Consider the following 12,867-nt stretch of genomic DNA (forward strand, 5'->3'; position numbering starts at 1 on the left):
ACCCTGGAATTTCTGCTACATGCCAGAACTTCCAAAGCCAGTCTTAGATATTTCCTGGAACAGGGAAAGCTGTAATAAATATCTGCAGTGTAGCCTTTTGCGTGCATGTCGGTCTTGCCCAGGGTGAGTTGCGGTTTGCTGAGTGATGGTCCCACATCAGGGTACCATGCCCTGTACTGAGCATCTGCCAGTCACTTCATCCTCAGGCAGGGATGACAAAGAAAACTCCTGCCTTAGGAATGCAGAAACTGACTTGCAGCAAGATTCAGTATCTTCCCCAGATGTCACACCCAGTCCTTCCAGAGCCAGCCTCCAGTCTGCCCAAGCCTCTACCTGGGCTCCCAGGGGCTGGGTGTCCACACTAGAACCACACAAGCTACAAGGGGTGTCGGGTCTTAGAGCCTGAGCAAGAGCCTGGGGTTCCATCTCCTCCATGGAATGTCCCCCCTTTTAGCTACACTGAGCAATATCAGATATGGGAAGATATTGGATGTTGGGTATACATTTTTCTTTTCTTTTGTTAATTGGCAAGGCTCACACATCTTTCTACTATCCAACTTACCTTTCCTGTATCTCTCCCCAGACTCAGTCTCATTTTACCTGCACAGACGCTTCTTCTTTTGCCCAGTCCCCATCTCACATGTCGTAACCTCTCACTCACTCATTCATCTGCTCATTCATTCCTTCAGCCAGCACGTGTGGGCCACCGCCGAGCACCAGGCTGTTAGCTCCTGATGAAGGGCACTGAGATCAGACTGAACATCAAACTGCAGGGCAGCTGCGGCCCAGGCTTGAAGGCGTCCCTGCCTGGGCACGCACAATGCACTTGGGATCTAAACTCAGCTTTCTTTGGAAAAGCTGGGAGCAAAGACAGCAAGTTCACAAAATTCTGACTGGCTGCCGCCTCTTTTTCCATCAGCCACTGTTATTTCCCCTGCAGGACCCTGGGCCTCAAGCCCACCTGGCCACACAGGGACCCCACTCCTCTTTCCGGAGAGTCTGAGGGTGGGCCCAGATCAAGGCTTCTCTATGCATTGTTGGAGGAGACTTAGGCATCATCCTAAATGCTTCCTGACCACTACGCCCACATCCGTGAACAAATCACTGCTAATCATTTGTTTCTACAAGAGAAGAGAGTCCATCTTTAAGTTTTTTCCCAAGGCTGGAAGCAGGGCTATTTGTGATATAAATAGGAAGTTCTGTGCCTGCAGCAGGGCTGAGTTTGAACTGCTCTGATAGGAAACAAAAATCCGTTTGGTTAAATATGTTTTCCAGGTCTCCGGCGCCTCCGCCTGAAGAAACGGATTAAGAGACAAGACGGTCTTTAGCTCATCTAGAAATTCTCCAAAATATGGCCATTTACTAACAAATGTAGGATTTGGGGTTCTACAGGGCCTACAAGGGAGGGTCTCACCTAAGATGCCAGCGTTATGTTTCACTGATGCAACCCTTGGCTCATTATATTTGGAGGGCTTTCGATGCATGAGAGGCCCCCCACCTGGCCTCTCTGTTTTGCACCCATCCAGGCTGCCGTTGGCCACCCTGAAGTCCCAGAACAGCGGGATCAGCCTCCCGGGTCCCAGAAGCCAAGTGGTGTTGGTGAAGAGCAGCTGTCCAAAGCACACACTCGACAGAGGAGCTGGTAAATGACTGGGGGTCCCTTGTGAAGGCCTCCGCATTCCAGCATTTAGCATAAAGTCTGCCGCAGCAGCACAGCACGCTGCGTTGAGGATGTAGTGGGGCAGCTTGGCTCTCTTGCCACTTAACTGGAAAGGCCTCCGCCCACTGTGGCTTTGGCCCTCTATGTACCTATTAGATCCTACAGGAAGACTTCCACTGGCCTTCCAGCCTTGGGGGGCACTGACTGCGTGGAATACCAAATGGAGACAAATCTGGAAGGAAGGAAAATAGGGCTGGAATCCAACAGACTCAGAGAAGAAGGGGCCCAAGCCCCGGGAAGTACCACAGATCCAGGACGCTCCATAGACCCGGTGTTCACTGCTCCCGGCCTGCGTGTCCCATGGGCTCTGTGGTGTGACGGGAGAGGCACAGCCCACCCTTGGAGATGGAAACATTTCTCCTGCTGACGAGGAGTCTGAGAACCAGGCCGCATCTGTAATTGGAAGGAAAGGGACCTTGCCACGAACTGCTTCCCCCAGAAAGAACAGAAGTGTCAGATTCTGGATATGCATATTGTTTTTTATTTCTACACATTAATTTCAATTGTTTTGAAATAATACACTTTAGTGCCAAACGCTTTAAAAGTACTTATCAGAATTGATGTAACTATGAAGTTGTCATCGTGTGTGTCAGTCCCACTGAACAAAAGCATCTCTCTATTTAAACATGGTTGGCATCCAGAAAGAAAGGTGTAAGAGGAGCTCTCACTCCTCAAAGACAGTGCTCCCTACTGAGGTGCTCTTGAGGGGCTTCCAAGGAGAGAGGAAGGGGCGTCCAGGCCTGGATATCCCAAGCAGGGGAAGACAGCAAGAAGGAGGGCGGACTTTGGGAGCAGAAAACGGGGTTCTTCTGATGCAGTCCTGTCTGCTCTAGGGCAGCTCAACTTCTGGAAGAATCCAATACCAAGGCCAAGGGGAGCTTTGGGTTCAGAGAGGGGCCAAGCAGCCTCTGAGGGCCCACAGACTCAGGACACCACAAGCCACATTGCAGTACATTTTATTTATTTATTTATTTACTTATTTATTTATGAGCTGAGGGATGTTGTCTTGGGTGTAACTCTTGAGGCCAGGACAGCAGGGCATGCACCTGCTCACCAAATGCTCTCTCTCGGACAGCTCCTTCTGGGAACCCAGCCACGGGGCTGGGAAGAGCCCAGGCCACAGGAAGGGGACCTGGAAGTGCTCTGGTCCGCAGTCACAACTGGCTCTGGACTTCTTGGCCCCCAGCACCCCCTCCACCCGTCACATCCTACCAGCAGAGGTCCCAACATCAGGAAGCGGAGGCCATGATGTAAACTGCAGACCTGCAGAATCCAGACGCTAATAATAGACAGTGGTGCTTGTTTCATCCCAGTATATTCGCATTGGCTTGTGACATCGAGGTAGGTAACAGGCACGCCACCTGCTGATCCGCCAGGTCTCCTCTCCTGCCTCCCCTCTTCTCTGCCTTGTTCCTGGGGCTCTGGTGGGAGTCAGGAGTGGGTCACGCACATGATGCTGAGAAGGCTGCCTCCACGCTTCCCAGCATCCCCTGCTGGGCCCCCCGGGTGGGTGTTTGTGATTCCCCCACCTGATCTCCTTCTTCTAGGCTTCCTCCTTCCAATCCCCTTCCCCACTTCAATGATCAAAGTGATATCACTGCTATCATCGTCACTTTTCTAACACTTCACAATGTAAGAAGTACTTTCAAATGTAATAATTAATTAAATAAAGCAAACTTTAGGAGAGAGAATCTTGTTCAATTTTTATAGAAACACCATGGCTCAAAAAGGCAACATGACTTGATGAAAGTCACTTAGTATTCAAAAAATAGATAACAAATCTGGCCCCTGGCTCTGGGCTATTTTCTCCACACCATTGCCCAGTACTCACTGCGTTCATTCCAGATCTTTACCATGGCACTCAGGCACCCACAGAGTCTGTCCCAAATAAACCTTGCATCTCTGTTTCTCTCATAGATCAGGTTCCTTCTGGGAATCAGCGAGGCCACAAACAGAAAAAGAACATGAGAACCAGGTCTGTGTTTTGCCTCTGGGAAAAGCATACCATGTGTTCATCTTGTTTCCTCTTTTGTTTGGTGACCAGGGAGCCCAGCACAGCCCCAGAGGCAGCTCCATCTTTTTTTTTTTTTTTTGAGACGGAGTCTTGCTCTGTCGCCCAGGCTGGAGTGCAGTGGCGCCATCTCGACTCACTGCAAGCTCCACCTCCCAGGTTCATGCCATTCTCCTGCCTCAGCCTCCCGAGTAGCTGGAACTACAGGCACCCACTACCATGCCTGGATAATTTTTTTTTTTTTAATTTTTAGTAGAGACGGGGTTTCACCATGTTAGCTAGGACGGTCTTGATCTCCTGACTTCGTGATCTGCCCGCCTCAGCCTCCCAAAGTGCTGGGATTACAGGCGTGAGCCACTGCGCCTGGCCAAATGCAGTTCCGTCTTAATAACCATGCAGGACTCCAGGCTTTGCTGCCTGAACTTCACTTTCCCTGTGCTTTGATTTTTTGTTCTTTCAATATTATATTTCCCTATCCCAGCATTGTATTGATATGGCACATACCTTATGGATTTTTGCTTATTTTCTCTACTGATAAATTCCCAGAGCCTAGGACTATGCCAGATGCAGAGTAGATAGCTACTGAAAGAATGCATGAATTAACACATGAATGGTTCCTCTTGGTATCGTAAGCACCTATAAAAGCCACATCAAAATAGTTAATTTATTAAATACATTGCTACATAGTGGAATTTAGCCATTTCAAAGTGGGAAAACCTGACTCTGAAATGAAGCTATTTTGGCTTCCACTTGGCCAGAACCAGGACCGTAGTTGCGTCCCGGCCCAGTGGGACCTCCTTCCTGGCCTTTTGCTCCAAACCGGGCAGCAGCAGGTCTCATGCTTAGAGCGGCCACTGGTCCCTCCCTCCAGCGCTAGCCTTGGTTTTAGCTCCTGGAAAGGGCTAGAGGGGGTGGGGAGAGTGAAATAAGACAGAACTGCCTTGAGGCCATGTCCAAGTAAATTTTAAAATCTGAAGTTCTGATATACCTGAAAAGGGAAAAACAACATGATTGTCTGCAAAACTTAGGATAGTCTACTTTAAAACACAGGATATCATTACTAGGAGTAATAATATAATTCAGAACAACATCACTATCCCAAATAAGTAACTGTCTTATACACCAAAAAGGACTAGCCGCACAAATCTCCATGCATAACAGCAACAAAAGAAATAAAATATGCAGTCAGCAACTAACAAGATATATTCAGGACAGATACCAAAGAAGAGACATGAAGAAAGATTTGAATAAATGGAAAGAAATATCATGTTCCCAGAGGGGAGAGCTCAGCTTTTTAAAGATGTCAAACCTCACTAAGTGAATTGATAAAAAATTAGAATTCCAATGAAAATCTCAGTAGAACTTTACAAAATAGATGTTTGATTTGAAATTTTTTTCTTAAAAAATAAAAGATAACCAAGAAACGTTGTCTTATCGAATAGTTTTACATTAATAAAATAGTATGCTACTTAGAGAGAGAGAGAGATTGAAAGAGATCGATGGAATCGTAGAATAGTCTAGAAACAGGCCCAAGAATCATCTGGAAGAATTTGTCGTATGATAAAAATGGTATTTTGTTATCTGTTGGTAACAAATGGATTATCCTCTAAACTGTACTGAGACCACTAAAGAAGTATTTATAAAATGATGTTAGTTACCTATCTCTACAGCAAAATGAATTCCAGATAGATTTAAAATGTGCAGTTTGTACAAAACATAAAATATTGGAAGCTCAAAAAGATATCATTTTAAATAACCTCAGGATGGAAAAACAGTTTACTAGGCAAAGACCAAAAGGCAGAAGTCACAAGGAGAAAATATGGATGAATTTGACAATTTATGTTTTATTAAGATATGTTCCTAAAACTCAGAAGAAAAAGGATAAAGTCCCTCCATTTGGAGAAAAATGGTTTAAAAATGCCAATAAGCAAATATCAAAAGAAAAATATAAGCACGCAAAAATGTTCATCCTCATTAGCACCCAAAGAAATGCAAATTACAAAGCCCTGTGAGCCTCTTGTCAGCAAAGGGGAGGAGGGAAGCCTCTTACGGGATTCCTGGGCTGCAGCGCGGCTGGACCAGAGGCTGTGATGTTCTGGCTCCAGAAGGGACTCACGGGTGTTTGTGGGAGCTAAGAACATAAAGTACATTGATTTCTTTATTATGGCGAGAAGATATTTAAGAATGTTAGCACAGATCTTTGAATAAATTTTGTTCCTAAGAGAAGTTACTATTTATTCCTAATTAAACGGGGGGGTGGGGGGGATGTCTTTGAAGAGGAACCTCTGCTTTATTTTTTACAAGGGCATCCTTGCATTATGATGCTGTCTAATTGTATGTTATAGAATTATACGTATCAAATATTAAGGGAAAATTAAATATAATGTTTACTGGCAGGAAAGGCAATCATGAAAGTTCCTACAGCTTGATGCACAGATAAGGACTGTGCCAGCATTGCCAGCCTGAGTGGCTCCTGTCTCCTCTGGGGAGGGCAGGTGCACCATGTGGCCACAGACAAGCCACCCAGGACATGGGGTGACAGTGCTCTCAGGTTTTGCTGATGGCCATCCCTGGACACATTGGTAATGCTGAACTTCCCCATGTGGGAGTCAGGCTGAGGGCAGCCACCCCCAGTCAGTGACGCCTTAGCAAGCACACAGCACCACCAAGGACACGTTTTGTCAAAAGAAAATGGGAACTTGGATCTGATGAGTGTTTTGGAGCCATCTTCCAGCTCACAGAACATATTCAGGATAGAGGAACACATTAAGTGACACTCGAAAAAAGCTAATAGACAAGTGCAGCCTGTGGAAAACCCTACAGGACAAATGTCCAGGTTTCTGCAACAACACAGTGTCTAAAACAAAGGGGAGGCCCTGGTGTTGGAGTGAGTGGGGCATGTTGGACCTCAATGAGGACAGTTGGGGAGGCCATGGGGGGTCCTCCTGGGACCAACTGCCTTAGTATGCCTATTGCGCTCAGTTATCAGCTGACACAGACTGTGGGGAACCTGTCTTTGGTGTGAATTCAGGGATGAACTTCAGAGCAGGAACATGGCCCTTGACCATGCAGCCCCCAGCAGCCGGGGACCTGAAGGACACTGGCTCACAGACTCCACAGAATGTGGCTGACAGTCCTTGAATCTGGTGATGGGAAATACAGGTCAAATATCCCTTTTCTGAAATGCTTGGGACCAGAAGGCTTTCAGAGTTCTATTTTTCCGTTCTTTTTTTTTTTTGGATTTTGGAATATTTGCATATACATAATGAGCTATCTTTGGGATCGGATCCAGGTCTAAACACTAAACTCACTTATGTTTCATATACACCTTACTCACATAGCCTGAAGGTAATTTCATGTAATATTTTTAACAATTTTGTGCATTAAACCAAGTTTTGACTGCCTTTGACTGCGACCCATCACATGAGGTGAAATTCTTCTTGTGGCATCATGCTGGCACTCAAAGCATTTTGAATTCTGGAGCATTTTGGAGTTTGGATGTTCAGACGACAGAAACCCACCCTGTACCGGAGCAGTTTGCTTTGCTTTTCTGAGTGTTGGAAAGCTTTCAGAGCAACCTGTTAATGTGCACGTACTCTGCTTCAGAAATTCCACCTCCTTACATGTGGGAGGAAATCAGACCCTTGATAAAGGTGGAAATACACCGTTCACCCCAGAATTGGCCAAAGAACAAACTCTAGAGCCAGCCGTCCTGGGTTTGCACCCTGGCTCTGCTCCTGACGAGTTGTGTGACCGTGGGCAAGCGGCGTGTGACCTTGGGCAAGTTACTTCACCATCTCATGCTACAGTTTCCTCATCTGCTAAGTGGCGTGATTGCTCATGTTACAGATAATGAAAAGTCAATCAGGGGCTGGCACAACGGCTCACACCTGTAATCCCAGCACTTTGGGAGGCCAAGGCTGATCTCCAAATCCAGCCTGGCCGACATAGTGAAACCCCGTCTCTACTAAAAATACAAAAATTAGCCCAGCATGGTGGCATATGCCTGTAATCCCAGCTTCTAGGGAGGCTGAGGCAGGAGAATTGCTTGAACCCAGGAGGTGGAATTTGCAGTGAGCCGAGATCGCATCACTGCACTCCAGCCTGGGTGACAGAGCAAGACTCCATCTCAAAAAAAAAAAAAAAAAAAAAAAAAAGTCAATCAGCATCAGGTACTCAGAACAGGGCCTGCTCCCAGGAAGCACTAGGAATGGGTAGAAGTACAGCTGGGCAGATCCTGCTGTCCTCTCTGCAGCGCCAGGCACTCACTTATGAAGGTAACAGACGAGGCTCCACCGCCCTGGGACGATGCTCCAGGGGTATTATAAAGTTTAAGGAGACGTCTCCCTAACAGAACAGTATGGGTCCACTTTTCTTTAAAATCTGGGCAGGCAGGAGGCCAGGTACAGTGTCTCATGCCTGTTGTCCCAGCACTTTGGAAGGCCAAGGTGGGCAGATTGCTTGAGTCCCGAAGTTCAAGACCAGCCTGGGCAACATAGCAAGACTTCATCTCTACAAAAATAAGAAATAACAAATATGGTATTGCATACCTGAGACTGGTTAATTTATAAAGGAAAGAGGTTTAATGGACTCAAAGTTCTACATGGCTGAGGAGGCCGCCAATCATTCAAGGTGAGATTTGGTTGGGGACACGGAGCCAAAACTGTGTCAGTATGCACCGTTATTTCTCTGACGGCGTGAGGGTTTCCTTTCTGTGTCCCTGCATTTCCTCACTTGTCTACCATGAGCATCTTTTTCTCCTGAATCTAAGAAGACATGAAGGATCTAGGTGCCCATGAGGGTTGAGGTCTGAAGCCCTTTGATGGCCATCAGACCAGAGCTCCTGCAGGTGCAGCCATGAAGAGCCTGGGCAGTGACCCTCAGTGCCGCCGGAGGAAGCGTGCAGATAAATGGCTCCCACTGGCCTGAGTCCAGGGTGCCCACAGTAATGCTGGCATCTTGCCCGGGGCTGGCGACCCTCCGTGCCCCCACCATTGGGCACCATTGTCAAGAGCACACCATCGAGACACTTGCTGCTGCTGGGAGCTCACTCGGTCCACACCAGTCCTGAGAATACAGTCAGTGGAGGCCCCTGCGTCCTCTTCCATACATGAGCAGAGGCTTCAGAGACCAGCGGCGGGGGCTTCAGAATAAGTGGCAGAGTGGAAAGGTGGGCAGAGCCAGCTTGCCCCCTCCCGCAGACTGTCTGGGCAGTCCCAGAGCCCCCGAGCTGGAGCAGGAACTTGGGGCTAGTCAGGGGCTGCATGATAGAAAGGGGCCCAGGCATCCCCTGGGGGCAGAGACCTCATGCAGGTGAACCCCTAAGGCCAACAATGATGACCCAGCAGGAATTGAGTTTGTGGGACACACCAGATGCCCATCAGGCAGTGGCAGAGCCAAGGGGTGGCCATGAAGCTGTGCTGAGGGAGTGCTTTTCAGTTGGTTTAGAGCAGGAGGTACCAGAAGGAGGGTGGGTGGGAGCAAAGCTAGAGTGGCGTGGTAGGACCTGGCTTGGTGAACTTGATCAGAAAGGCTAGAGATCTGCTTCTGACCCTGTGGTCCTGTCCACATGGCAGACTAGAAGGGGAAGGGGAGCCCTGTCCTGTAAGCCCCTGGCTGGCTCGGAAGCTTCCAGGCCCTGGGAAGGCCTTGACAGGCCCAGCCCCTCCCAATGAATGAGAGGAGGAGAGATGACAGAGCAGCCAGGGTGTGTGAGGATGCCCACACTCCACGGGAAAGAGGGACCCAGGGTGCGGGAGGCACAGGGCAGGCCCTGGAGTCTGCCTGGGCACCGCCGGGAGAAGATGAACCCCCAGCTCTGGGTCTGGCCTGGGCAGGGGCTGGAGCCGCTCTTCCCTTTGCAGCCTCTGCTCTGCAGAAGCAGGTGTGGGCTGACTCCTGGGGGCCTTGTGCCACCAATGGGGAGGCCCTCAGGGACACGCACCTTGGTGTGCTGGGAAAGAGTGAGAATGGGACTGTCCGTGACATCTCAGGTGCACTGCCACCTTGGGATAATGCCCACCTGGGAGGAAAGCTGGAGGCAGCCCCGCCCCCAGGCTTACAGGCCTGCAGGAGCTGGAAGGGGAGGCCCCAGATGCCCAGGGGTGTGGGAGCCTCACCTGCTCTCTGCAGGGCGCAGGCTCAGGTATGAAGAGGGCCGGGGTGTACACACATGTGCATGGGCTCAGGCTTGAAGGAACAAGCAAAGTAAAAGGAGTTCACTGGAAGCTTAAGAAAGAATGAATCAAAGAAATAAGTCTCATTCCCAATCCCCGCACAACTAATAATCAAGGAAATATCGCGTTTCTGTTGTTGTAGAAACAGTCATTTGACAAAATATTTCATGAGTATTGAAATCACTTGCTGTGCGTCTCAGGAATCTAATCACTGTGATTAAGCCTAATGAGCATGAGTCACCTGCGCAGAAATAAACGGGGGGGCCGATTTCCGGTGAGAAGTGCCTTTGGAACCAAGTCCCTACCTCAGGCCTAGTGCCCCCGTGTTCCCAGTGCAAGGCTGATGGATGGACAGGTGAAATGCAGATGGAAAAACGCAACTCTTTTCAAAAATGGAGCGGCCAGGAGTGGACGCAGGCTCTCTCTGACAGGCCTTGGTGATGGAAGTCTCACTGTGTAGGGGCTGGAGTTCTCCGAAGGCTCTTTCAGTTTCACAAGGAAGCCTCAGGAAAGCAGCCTGATCAGGTCATCCCATGACAAAGAGAAACAATAGCTACAGACTGCAGCAACTTCCTGAGACAACTGACCCAGCATACAACAGACCCAAGGTACAACAGACCCAGGAGACAATCGACCCAGGGTACAATAGACCCAGCAGGCAACAGACCCAGGGGACAACCAACCCAGGAGAGGATCGACCCAGGGTACAATTGACCCAGGGGACAATCGACCCAGGGTACAACAGACTCAGGATGCAATAGACCCAGGGTACAACAGACCCAGGACACAAGAGACCCAGGGGACAACCAACCCAGGAGACAATCGACCCAGGGTACAACACACTCAGGATGCAATAGACCCAGGGTACAACAGACCCAGGACACAAGAGACCCAGGGGACAACCAACCCAGGAGACAATCGACCCATGGTACAACAGACTCAGGATGCAATAGACCCAGGGTACAACAGACCCAGGACACAAGAGACCCAGGGTACAACCAACCCAGGAGACAATCGACCCAGGGTACAACAGACTAAGGATGCGATAGACCCAGGGTACAACAGACCCAGGACACAAGAGACCCAGGACACAAGAGACCCAGGGGACAACCAACCCAGGAGACAATCAACCCAGGGTACCACAGACCCAGGAGACAACAGACCTGGGACACAGCAGAACCAGGATGCAGTAGACCCAAGGTTCAACAGACCTAGGAGGCAACCAACCCAGGACTCAATTGACCCAGGTGCCCTTAGATTTTCAAGGACCCAAAAATACAACCATGTTACATCAAACTGTTCTCCAGCCTCAGAGAAACAAGGCAGCAACCACAAGTCCAGAAATAGACCAAAGAGCTAAAGCCATTGAATGTCAGGGGTAAGAGCTTCAGGGTCCATTTTGGGTTAAAATCCTGAAGAACGCTGCAAGGTGGGCAAACAAGTTATAATGTTGCCTGATCTTCAACATGTGAAAGAAGGAGTGAGTCGTAGCCACTGCACCAGCTCCTGAAGTGAGTTATTATCAGTAAACACACCATCGAGCCCCTGTGTGGAACGGACAAACCCCGCTGGCATTCCAGGACTCTGGTTTGGAATGGTGCTGATGCAGATGGGGTGGGAAAGATGTGAAGAGCAGGGGAGCGGCTCGCAAAACTCCCCTTTCAGCTGCCTGCTGGCGCTTCACAGCCCTCAACCTGCGCCGTAAGGGACCGCAGGAATGATCCACAGCTGCCGGGCTGGCAGCCCTTGCAGCCCAACAACGGAGAAGCTGACACGCTTGGCTGGAAAGTCAGTGGGTGCCCTTCTCAGTGCCTCTTGAATGTGTTTGAAATAGGAAAGGAATAAATAACTGTCATGTTAGGTCGACTCCCATCACAGTGGAAACAATCCATTTCTTACTGGAGCAACCTAATTAGGGGCTGATAAGCTGCACATTCAGGGCGGGTGAACATTTGCTGTAATTCTTTCCAGGAGAAGGGACAGATGCCAGTGCAGCTTTTATTAAGAGACAAAAATACCAGGATCTTCAAGGAGTCGAGACCCCTCCTGCCTGCACAGGTGTGGTCACCAACCCAAACCAGGTCCTATTTATGTAACCTGGGAATGTCTTGTGGCTCTCCCTGTCTACTCAGGATTCAGGAGCAGACGTGAGCACTCACAGTGCTCAACAGTGCACAACAGTGGAAGTGACTACCAGCCCCTCGCCTTTGGGATGCCATTTGATCATTGATCATTTCCTTTATTTACGAATGTTTTTGTTAATTGAAAGACTATGACTGAGCATCCACCGGGACTCATCACAGGATCTGAGGAATACTTAGCCCTAAATTGAGCCCTGTTCTGGACCTGCCTAACAAAAGCAAGAACCAAAAGGAATAAATAGCTTCCAACTAACTGAACTGAACCTCAAACAAATTTAAGAATATTTATAGCAATACAAATGTATCCAGAACCTTAGGAGACTAATTTCACGCTGGATGCAGTGGCTTATGCCTGTAATCCCAGCACTTTGAGAGGCTTAGGCGGGCAGATCACTTGAGGCCAGGAGTTCAAGACCAGCCTGGCCAACATGGTGAAACCCTATCTCTACTAAAAATACAAAAAATTGGCTGGGGGTGGTGGCGTGCGCCTGTAATCCTAGCTACTGGGTAGGCTGAGGCATAAGAATCACTTGAACAGAGAAGTCAGAGGTTTCAGTGAGCTGAGATCACGCCACTGCTCTCCAGCCTGGGCAACAGAGCGAGACGCCATCTCAAAAAATAAAAACAAAAACAAAAGACTAAATTCACAATTTCTGGCATCCAATAAATCACCAGGCACCCAAATAATAAAAAAATACAACATTGGGAGATAAATTCATTGAAACGAACTCAGAACTGACCCAGATGTTAGAACACTAAAAAGTTATTATCACTGTATTGCATATGCTCAAAAAGTTAAGTAGAGACATGCAAAATACA

Source organism: Gorilla gorilla, chromosome 23 (assembly GCF_029281585.2).
Source record: "Gorilla gorilla gorilla isolate KB3781 chromosome 23, NHGRI_mGorGor1-v2.1_pri, whole genome shotgun sequence".
Lineage (NCBI taxonomy): Eukaryota > Metazoa > Chordata > Mammalia > Primates > Hominidae > Gorilla > Gorilla gorilla.